This window comes from Otolemur garnettii, unplaced genomic scaffold (assembly GCF_000181295.1).
Source record: "Otolemur garnettii isolate 467f Iridium unplaced genomic scaffold, OtoGar3 scaffold00053, whole genome shotgun sequence".
Classification (NCBI taxonomy): Eukaryota; Metazoa; Chordata; class Mammalia; order Primates; family Galagidae; genus Otolemur; species Otolemur garnettii.
Genome location: NW_003852448.1, coordinates 1,471,267 through 1,480,823, shown reverse-complemented (window position 1 = coordinate 1,480,823; position 9,557 = coordinate 1,471,267). Strand labels below are relative to the sequence as shown.

At 46.1% G+C, this 9,557-nt stretch overlaps 1 pseudogene; it reads right to left on the bottom strand.

Moving 5' to 3' along the window:
- LOC100963204 overlaps positions 1–9,557 on the bottom strand; it is a 178,265-nt pseudogene that overhangs the window by 95,945 nt on the left and 72,763 nt on the right.

Sequence of the window (9,557 nt, the reverse complement as noted above, 5' to 3'; positions counted from 1 at the left end):
GCTATTTTTTGGTTGCAGCCGTCATTGTTGTTTGGCGGGTCCGGGCTGGGGATTCGAACCCGCCACCTCAGGTGTACGTGGCTGGTGCCTTAGCCGGTTGAGCCACAGGCGCTCAGCCCCAAATCTATTTTCTAATGACAGTTCTGACATTTGAGAAGTAAATCTTGCTCTTAGGAAATGGATAGCCACTTGGTAGATGTCAAAGAAGTAAATAATGCAAATGAAGAGTGGGAGGGGACGCAACCCAACCACTCCGCTGGGCCGTCTCTGCACTGATGCTTTTTAAAATCTTTGTTATTTTTTTGAGACAGTCTCACTATGTTGTCCTCAGTAGAGTACCCTGGTGTTATAGCTCACAACCACCTCAAACTCTTGGGTTTAAGCTATTCTCTCGCCTCAGCCTCCAGGGTAGTTGGGACTAAGGTGCCTGCCACAACGCCCAGCTATTTTTCGGTTGCTGTTGTCATTGCTGTTTAGCATACCCAGGCCAGGCTGGAGCCCACCAGCTTCGGTGTATGTGGCTGGCACCCTATTCACTGAGCTACAGGTGCTGAGCCCCAAGGAAACTTCTTTAATTTCAGACCTTTAGGCTCAGTACCTGTAGCTCAGCTGCTAGGGCACCAGCTACATACACTGGAGCTGGTTGGTTCAAATTCAGCCCGGGCATGCCGAACAACAATGACAACTGCAACCAAAAAATAGCTGGGCGTTGTGGCAGGTGCCTGTACTCCCAGCTACTTGGGAGGCTGAGGCAAGTGAATCACTTAAGCCCAAGAGTTTGAGGTTGCTGTGAGCTATGACGCACCACAGCACTCTATCCAGGGTGAGAGCTTCAGACTCTGTTTCAAAAACAAACAAACAAACAAACAAACAATTTCAGACCTTTAGCTGGAAAATATTACAAGCAGTTTCTGGTGATGATTCTTCATATTTTATAAAGTATGCTATTATTCAGTTATTCAAAATTTTTTGGTAACTTCAACCAATGATAGAAACCATCCAAAGCATTTTTAAAGAGAAATAAGAAAAATAGAAAATTTGATGAATTTAAAAATTAGAAATGAATATATTTGCTTTAAGGCAAGGGGAGTGTTGGGCTGTAGACAGGGGAGCATGTGTGCAGCCTTCCAGGGTCTAACTCTGGGCCTCCTCCACCAAGGGAGCCACGGCAATGTTCGAGTGGGGAGGGAAGTTGCTAATACAACCTGCACCTTCGCCGTCTTTACCAACAGAGACTGGAAAGTAGCCCGTCTCGACGTGCTCTGAAGGTACGTGTCACTTGTTCACATGCTTAGTAGGGATTACTTTATTTTACAGCATACGCTTGACATTTGAAAGCATACCGTGCCTTTGGTTTGTTTTTCCTTAAAGAGCTATCATTACTCTTGTATGTTATCTGGTGACTATCAGCTGTCTAAATAAATGTAATTCTCAAAGACTCTGAATGACGTTGACAAACTAACATTTAAAGTTTTCAGGACTATCCCAGGGTTTCAGCTGAAGGGTATTTCCTAGCTGGAGCTATAAAACCTATTTACTTTGAACTGCCACACTGTACATACCGTATTTATCTTTTTTTTCTAGCATATCACATGCAGATAAATAAATAGATGGCGTCCTCATGGTTGCTTGTCAAGATTTATGCGTTGGGAAGAAGAATACTACATTATCATTTTAATTGTTTTGAACTCAAAAACATTCAAGATGAAAGTCCAGGAGGGTTTGTTTTATGGGGTGTCACATGTGTCTCGAGCTCACTTGTCTTGGAAGCTTCTCAGCACACATGATACAATGTTCCTGAGTGGGTACTAATGCCCGTCTCGTGCTGCCTAAGGGACACGATGTGGTAATGTGCACACTGCGCTATCAGACTAATGTCCTGTGAACAGCTAGATATGTAAAGCCTAATTAGTCAGAGAACAAACTCCAGCTCTAAACAACTTAATTATTTGCTGGCTATCAGTGTAATAACTGCTTTCCAAGAACTAGCACCTGAGGGAAGATGTGAGAGTAATAATAATGGTGATAAAAACAGCTCTGCAGAATTTCTGAAGCCTTAGACTTCCCGCCCTGAGTCCCAGTTCCCGGTGCCCTCTTCTCCACGGCTGCATTCCTTCCTTCTAGTCCAGTGGTTCTCAACCTGTGGGTCGTGACCCCTTTGAACTGTATGAAAGGGTTGTGGCATTAGGAAGGTTGAGAACCACTGTTCTAGTCTCTCCTGCCGATGTTCTGGCCTTCTCTTTGGGGACCATTTGTTATCTGCTCCATTCACACACTCTCTCTCTCTCTCTCTCTCTCTCATTCACACACTCACTGAGCACCAACCATGTGCCGACTCCCTGGGGATGTTTACAACAGGATGCCGACTCCTCAGCCGACTAGTCTGGTGGCCGTGGAGCTCCCAGCTCCTGCACCCATCACCAGGTCCATGTGAGGTACACTTCAGTGGCCAAGTGAAGGAAGGGTGAGCTTGCATTGCTGCTTTGAGCCTGAACCACTTTGGCCTGCAGGCCTGTTCCCTCTTGGCTCTCGACCTCTCAGCCTCAGGGATAAGGACCAGACAGAGGCCAAGTGAGCTTGGCTCAGGCTCCAATCTCAATGGGAGCCAGGGTGTCTTCCCATTTCCAACTCAGAACACAGCTTCCCCTGCTTTGAACACCGCACCCAGGATCCAGTGGGTTTCCTGTAGAACTTTGCTGTCTTGGTTAAACTAGCCTAGTAATTTCTTTTCTGCAGTTCTCAGCAAAACTGTAACACGTAAGGACCCTGAAGTATCCTGAAGGGTTAATAACCTGTAACTGGCTTCTTCTGGCCCATCAGGCAACTTTATGCAGATTAAAATGTTTTCTCTGGGTGCATAAAGGAGAAACATATGCTCCATTTGGAGCAGACAAAGCCTCCTGGACAAAGAGCCAGCCCAGAGCCCCAGTCAGGCTTCAGCCCAGCCCCGCTGCAGGTGGCTTTGCAGCCCAGGATCTGTGGCCTTTAGTGGCAGCCTTGTGTCTCTCACTTTCATGGGAACGTGACTCCCACCAGGGCACAGACTGATGTCTGGAGCTGTGTCGTCCCAGCCTCAGCAGGTGCATCCCTCAAGAACACCAAGCCCCACGTGGCCCATTCACACTCAGCTTTGACCCCAGCGTCGTTGCCCCTGGGCCGCCCTCTCCTGTGCACCCTGTGCTCACCTCTGTAGCTCTGGGCATTGCCTATTGCAACAGGGAGACTATCTGTGTGGGAAAGAAATCCTGGTGGCCCTGACAAGAGTGTAGCTGTTTTGGGAAACAGCTGGTGGGGGAAAAGCAGGCCAGAAACCACACTGAGTGATCACAGCCAAGCCCCTGCTCACCCCCTGGGATGCTTCAAGGCCAGCGTTCCTGGAAACAATGGAACAGTAACTTTTATTCTGTCCCCAGCTGGTCCTAGATTTGCTCTGAGTGCAAGAATTAGTTCTTCTGCAGAAGGGATGACTCCCCCTGGGAAGCACCACTCCCACAGTCAACCCTACTGATAAGGGACGATAAGAGCCCCAGAAACTGTGTGAGCTGAGCTGTCTCCTCGTCGGACTCCACTCTGCTCTTTCTCTGACATTTTCTAATAAAGCCTTTCTGATCCCTGGACTGGCCTCCTCTCCTTTTCACACACCCTCCCCCTTGTGAGACTCCTCAGTTTGCAGGTTTGCTTCATGCACATACCCACTCCTGTGAGGACAGAGATTTTGCTCTACTTAACTTTGGACCCATCATTCTCCGCTGATCCCCTTGTCTCATATTGGAAACAACAGGAATCATCAGGACAGAACTTAGGCATGCTTTTACGACTGCATCTGCCACCCATTTGCTGTTGGAATAGGGCGTGTCCCGTAGTAGATGCTCCTTAAATATTTACTGAATGAATGAATGACTCTCCAGTTTCTTAGGTCTCGTGTTCACTTTATAAGGCAATTCTACTCAGTAAAAGACTCGGGGCTCTTAGATGAAGTGCCCCAAGTAGGCTGTGGCTTGGGAGAGGCTTTTGAACGTAAGGATTTCTTTGGGGCTTCATGTTGTCCCTCCAAGCATGTACCGCATGTCCTGCCCTGTGGCCTGAGCCCAGGAGTGGTGTGAGGGGGTGGAGACCCAGTGTCGACTGGAAGGGCAGGAGGGCTAGAACAGGTGTCCTCAAACTATGGCCTGCGGGCCACATGCGGCCTGCTTAGGACATTTATCCGGCCCACCGGGTGTTTTTGCCGCCGCTGCATGTCCTTGCTTAGCAGCTGACTCATCCCAGGGCCCGCCGTCCGGCCCTCCAATGGTCTGAGGACAGTGAACTGGCCCACTGTTTAAAATGTTTGAGGACCCCTGGGCTAGAACATACACACAATGTGACATTGGCCTCAGCTGGCTAGAAATGTGGCTAAAAGGCAGCCCAAGTCCAGAGGCAGTTCTTTCTAGCACTCACCCCATCTCCTGGCTGTCTTTCCTTTCATTTTGGGTTTAGCTGTAGGTTTGCATTCAGCAGCCTGAGCTGAGGTTCTGTAATCAACAGAGAAAGTGAAAAATCAGAGCAAACCTGCAAAGACACCAGTAAACTCCCCCAGGCTGGGGTGTCCACAGAACCAGGCCATAGCCTTTTTCTGTTTCAGTCATACAAAGACTGTGATGCTAACGATGTCCTTAAAAAGCTTCACAAAAATTGCATCCAGACTGACCCGGGGAATAGATGCCAGGAAGATTGCAATTGACCAGGCAATCTCTGCCTGGCAGAGTTAACTACATTTGAGTTGAATTTCTCTTAGGACGGAATTTGCTGTTTGTTTTTTTCCCCCTCCAGGGCTTGTAATAAGCTGGTTTCACTTGCATATTTCTGTTCTCAATTACCTTGTGAGTTTCTTAAGGTCACATAGCACTGGCATTGGGAAAGACCTGAGAAAGATTCTTTTTTTTTTTTCATATGGCAAATTAATATCAGGGTGCATATGATTAGGATACATTGTTTGTGCTTGTTAGATAGAGTCCAAGTTGTAGTCGTGCCCCTCACCCAGCACAATACCTTACATTGTGCTGTTAGCTGAGAGTCACAGATCCTTCCCCGCCACACTTTAGTTTAATTGTGTTTTGGGGTGTGTGTGTGTGTATTTGCTTGTCTCCTGGTCTCATATCAGGATTGAGCACATTGGATACTTGCTTTTCCATCCTCGTGGTCTTTACTAAGGACAATGTTCTCCAACTCCATCCAGGTTAATTCAAATGATATAAAGTCTCCATCTTTTTTCTGAGGCTGAATAGTACTCTATAGTATACACACAACACAGTTTATTTATTCTTGGGTTGATGGGGTCTTGGGTTGGTTCCATATCTTGGCAATTGTGAATTGAGCTACAATGAACATTCTAGTGCAGATGTTCTGATACACCCAAGAAGGGTTCTTGCAGGCAGCTGAAGGTAAGAACTCACCTGAGGCTTGTGTTTTGGCAATAGTTGGAAGGGCCTTGGGTCTTCAAATTGATGCTTTAGCCCATTTACCACCCAGAGATGTGTTACCACTTAGATATAAGGTGTCTTTGATGGAAAGCCAAGGCCAGGCACAAGTCTTCAGCTCCCACCACCTTTCCTCACCTTGCCCCACCTCCAGCCCCAGGCCCTAGAAACTGACCGTGTTCTTTACCCTGAGACCCTTGCGCCCTCCTTTCCCTTCCCTTGTCTGATTACAAAGCACAGAGTTCACACCCTGCCTCTCCACTCTTCAGCATTGGAAAACGACTTTATCTCTCAGTTTTCTCCTTTGAAAAATGGAGGCTAGGGTGGTGCTTGTGGCTCAAAGGAGTAGGGCGCTGGCCCCATATGCTGGAGGTGGCAAGTTCAAACCCAGACCCAGCCAAAAACTGCAAAAAAAATAAAAAAAATAAAAATAAAGGAGACTAATGGTACTAACCTTGTAAGACTTCTGTGCTCTGTCCACAAGAAATGAAGCCAGAGAATTTCCTATGACCTTGTAGATAAACACCAGGCAGCTACTCCCCTCCCCATCAAATCCCACGTCTTCTTTGTCTTGCCTTCAGTTACTATTAAGTAGGAAATGACTCTGATAAGAGAAAACACAGCTCCTGCTTGACCTGAGTGTGGTGCAAATAAGTGATAAAGCTTAATGTGTTTAAATAGCCATAGGCTATCAGGAGCCTTCACAGAAACCCTGGGTTCTCTTATCCTAAAGCCTGGAAGCAAGAGGTGCCCAGCTGCTCGGGGCCCTGCTGGTAACTGCCACACTCTGCCAGAGAACCCCCAAAATCTAATACCACCAATTTGGGTGTTTGTGTGACAAATAGCCTACGTGCACCTGTCTTCCACTCCCCCGCCCCCTCATTACGGCATAGGTGTCTGGAAAAATTGTCTAAGACTTTAAAATGGGGATAAAACATTGCTAGGAAAACTTTCAGTGGAGTGCTAGCTCCACTCTCCAGGATGATCTGATTTAATAAGGCCTGTGCTTTCATAGACTATGACTGACTTAATTTATAACTCTGTAAATTGTAGACAACTGATAGTAATTACAAGGATTCTTGTCCATAGTGATAATGCAAATCAATTTTGTCCAAGTAGAGAGGCAATTGACTCCCACCTGGGCATGAGGCCAGTTTTGTATTTATTAGCAAATTTATTTCAGCATTTTTGATTGAATACACACACACACACACACACACACATTTATATGTTCTTTGGATCCTCTTTGGAACCATTTTGCAATATTTTAATGATCCAGTCATTAATTAATGAGCAAAATAAAATCTAGGACATGTGGTCATTAAATATTTTTAAGAGAGCCATGATTTTACCTTAAAAAAAAAAAATCATCCCAGGGTGGTCCCTGTGGCTGAAAGGAGTAAGGTGCTGGCCCCATATGCCAGAGGTGGCGGGTTCAAACCTAGCCCTGGCCAAAAAAAAAAAAATCCATCCTTCGACATTAGAGCCCTCCCATCCTGCAGAGCTGGTTCACGCAGACTTCTCAGAGACACCCTCCTTGGTCCCTGCACTCTGAGCCCCAGGAGCATCACTGTCTGCACAGCACACTGGCCTTTGGCTTCCCCCTGCAGGGCTGTGTCTGCATCAGCTCCCCAGGTAGTCAGCACATCCTGGAGAGCAAAGACCACACGGTGTAGCTCTGGGCACTTCCTGGCTGCTACCAACTGTGCCTTGCCCAGGATAAATATAGTACTGAGTCAACAGGTTTTGTCTTACAAAGCCTCAGACATCTTGAAATCCATAAATAAGTTCCTGATTGTTAATACTGACTAGACATCCAAGTGTTAGTATTGACTAAAAAATAATAATAAATAATATATAGGGGAAAATGCCCAGCTCGTGCATACTTTTATCTATGTGCCAGAAACCACTGTAAACATTCTTACATGTGTCTACTTATTTAATCCTTGCAGTAAACTTATGAGGTCATCCTACTCTGATTTGATGTGATAAATGAGGAAATGAGGCAGAGAGAATTGAAGTATCTGTATAAAACTAGAAATAAGAACAGGACTTGGGGGGCCATTGCATTGGCAGCCTGTACTCACCTGGGATGGTCCCGTGAGGGGGCAGGTTTAATACAAACAAAAGATGTCATCATAAGTTAAGAGTGGCCAGAAAGAAAGGACAACATTCTGTATTTCTATATTTATTTGTTTGTTTATTTATAGAGACAGAGTCTTACTCTGTCACCCAAGCTAGAGTGCAATAGTATCATCACAGCTTACAGCAACCTTAGGCTGTTAGACTCAAGTGCTCCTCCTGCCTTAGCCTCCTGAGTAGCTGGGACTATAGGCGCTCACTGCCACACAGGGCTAATTTTTCTCTTTCAATTTTTGGTAGAGAAGAGGTCTTGAACTGTTGGCCTCAAGTGATCCTCCTACCTCAGCCTTCCAAGGTGCTGAAATTACAGGCATGAACCACTGTGCTTGGCTGTATTTCTATATTTTAACAGCCCTTTGTTCCTTCTCCTCATTTTCATTTTGCACTGGGCCCTGCAAATTCTGTATGTGGTGCTGGCTACAGAGCTCAGCTTATTACTATGCCAAGGTTTTGCCCTTCAGTCCCCCAGATCCCAGATCATTCAACTCTTGTGCCTCTTACAAGCACCTGTGAGATTGTCAGATATTTCTGAATCTGAGATCAGAGGCAGATAAAGCTTTGGCTGCAGTGAGTTCCCAATTTGGAAATGGATATGGTGACCTCATAAAGTGAAAGGAGAATTTGCCACGGGCTGTTTTCTATGTTGTGAAGGTGGTTAAGGATACAGGGGCTGGAGCCAGTCCCCAGAGGATGTTTGCCAGTCTCTGCCGTTTACCATCTGCATGACCTTGGGCAATTTTCTTAGACTTTCTCTGTGTATTAGAGTGGAAGTAAAAATAGTACTTGTCTCATAGGGCTGTGCCTGCAACATGGCAAAACTTTAGTAATATGTTAGGTAGTTTTATGCACTTATTAAGCATTTATAAATGTTGGAGCCAGAGAGTTAAAATGTAGAGACCAATGATAGACTAGATAGACAGAGATAGATAGATAGATAGATAAGCTATAGATATATGTGTGAATTCCTAAGGATTAAAGTGACAGGACCAGAGGAACACTTGTAGCAATAGAGAAAACTTGACCAGCCTAAAGGCATTCATATTCAATGTTTAAAAAGAAAACAATGAATGGCCCCAAACCAAATGTTGCAAAATGTTTTGGGCCACATTTTGGACAAGTTAGCAGTTTTTCTTTTGCAAGATAGAGCTCCTATGTTAGTGTTTCTTAATCTGCTATGCCAAAATAATGTGTTAAGGTACCCACTGAATTCATCATTCTGGGCAATAGAAACGGTAATACACCCAATAGCATGCTGAGAAATTTTTCCAGGGTTTGAAATGAAAATACATCTCTTCAATAATGGGTAATGCATATGTTTGAATTTTCAGTATGAATATCATCATGCCTTAAATGTGTGTGTCCCCCACATTCCAGCGTTGGAACCTAATGTAGTAGTGAGAGGTGAGGCCTTTAGGAGGTGATTAAGGCACCAGGGCTCTTCCTCCTGGACGGATTGGCACCCTTCACTACCAGGCTCCTTGGACCCTTATGCCTTCTCCACTGAGAATGCAGTGTTCCTCCATTCTCCCATGTGGGCACATGACGTTCACCCTCTGCCAAGTGAGGACACGACCTTCACCCTTCTGCCAGGGGAGGACATGGCTTCACCCTTCTGCTAGGTGAGAACACGGGCTTCACCCTTCTGCCAGGTGAGGGCACAACCTTCACCTTTCTGCCAGGGGAGGACATGGCTTCACCCTTCTGCCAGGGGAGGACATGGCTTCACCCTTCTGCCAGGGGAGGACATGGCTTCACCCTTCTGCTAGGTGAGAACACGGGCTTCACCCTTCTGCCAGGTGAGGACACGACCTTCACCTTTCTGCCAGGTGAGGACATGGCTTTGACCCTTCTGCCTTGTGAGCACACAATGTTTACTCTTCTGCCATGTGAGGACAGAGTGATCACCCTTCCACCATACAAGGACAATGTTTACTCTTCTGCCATGTGAGGACAGAGTGA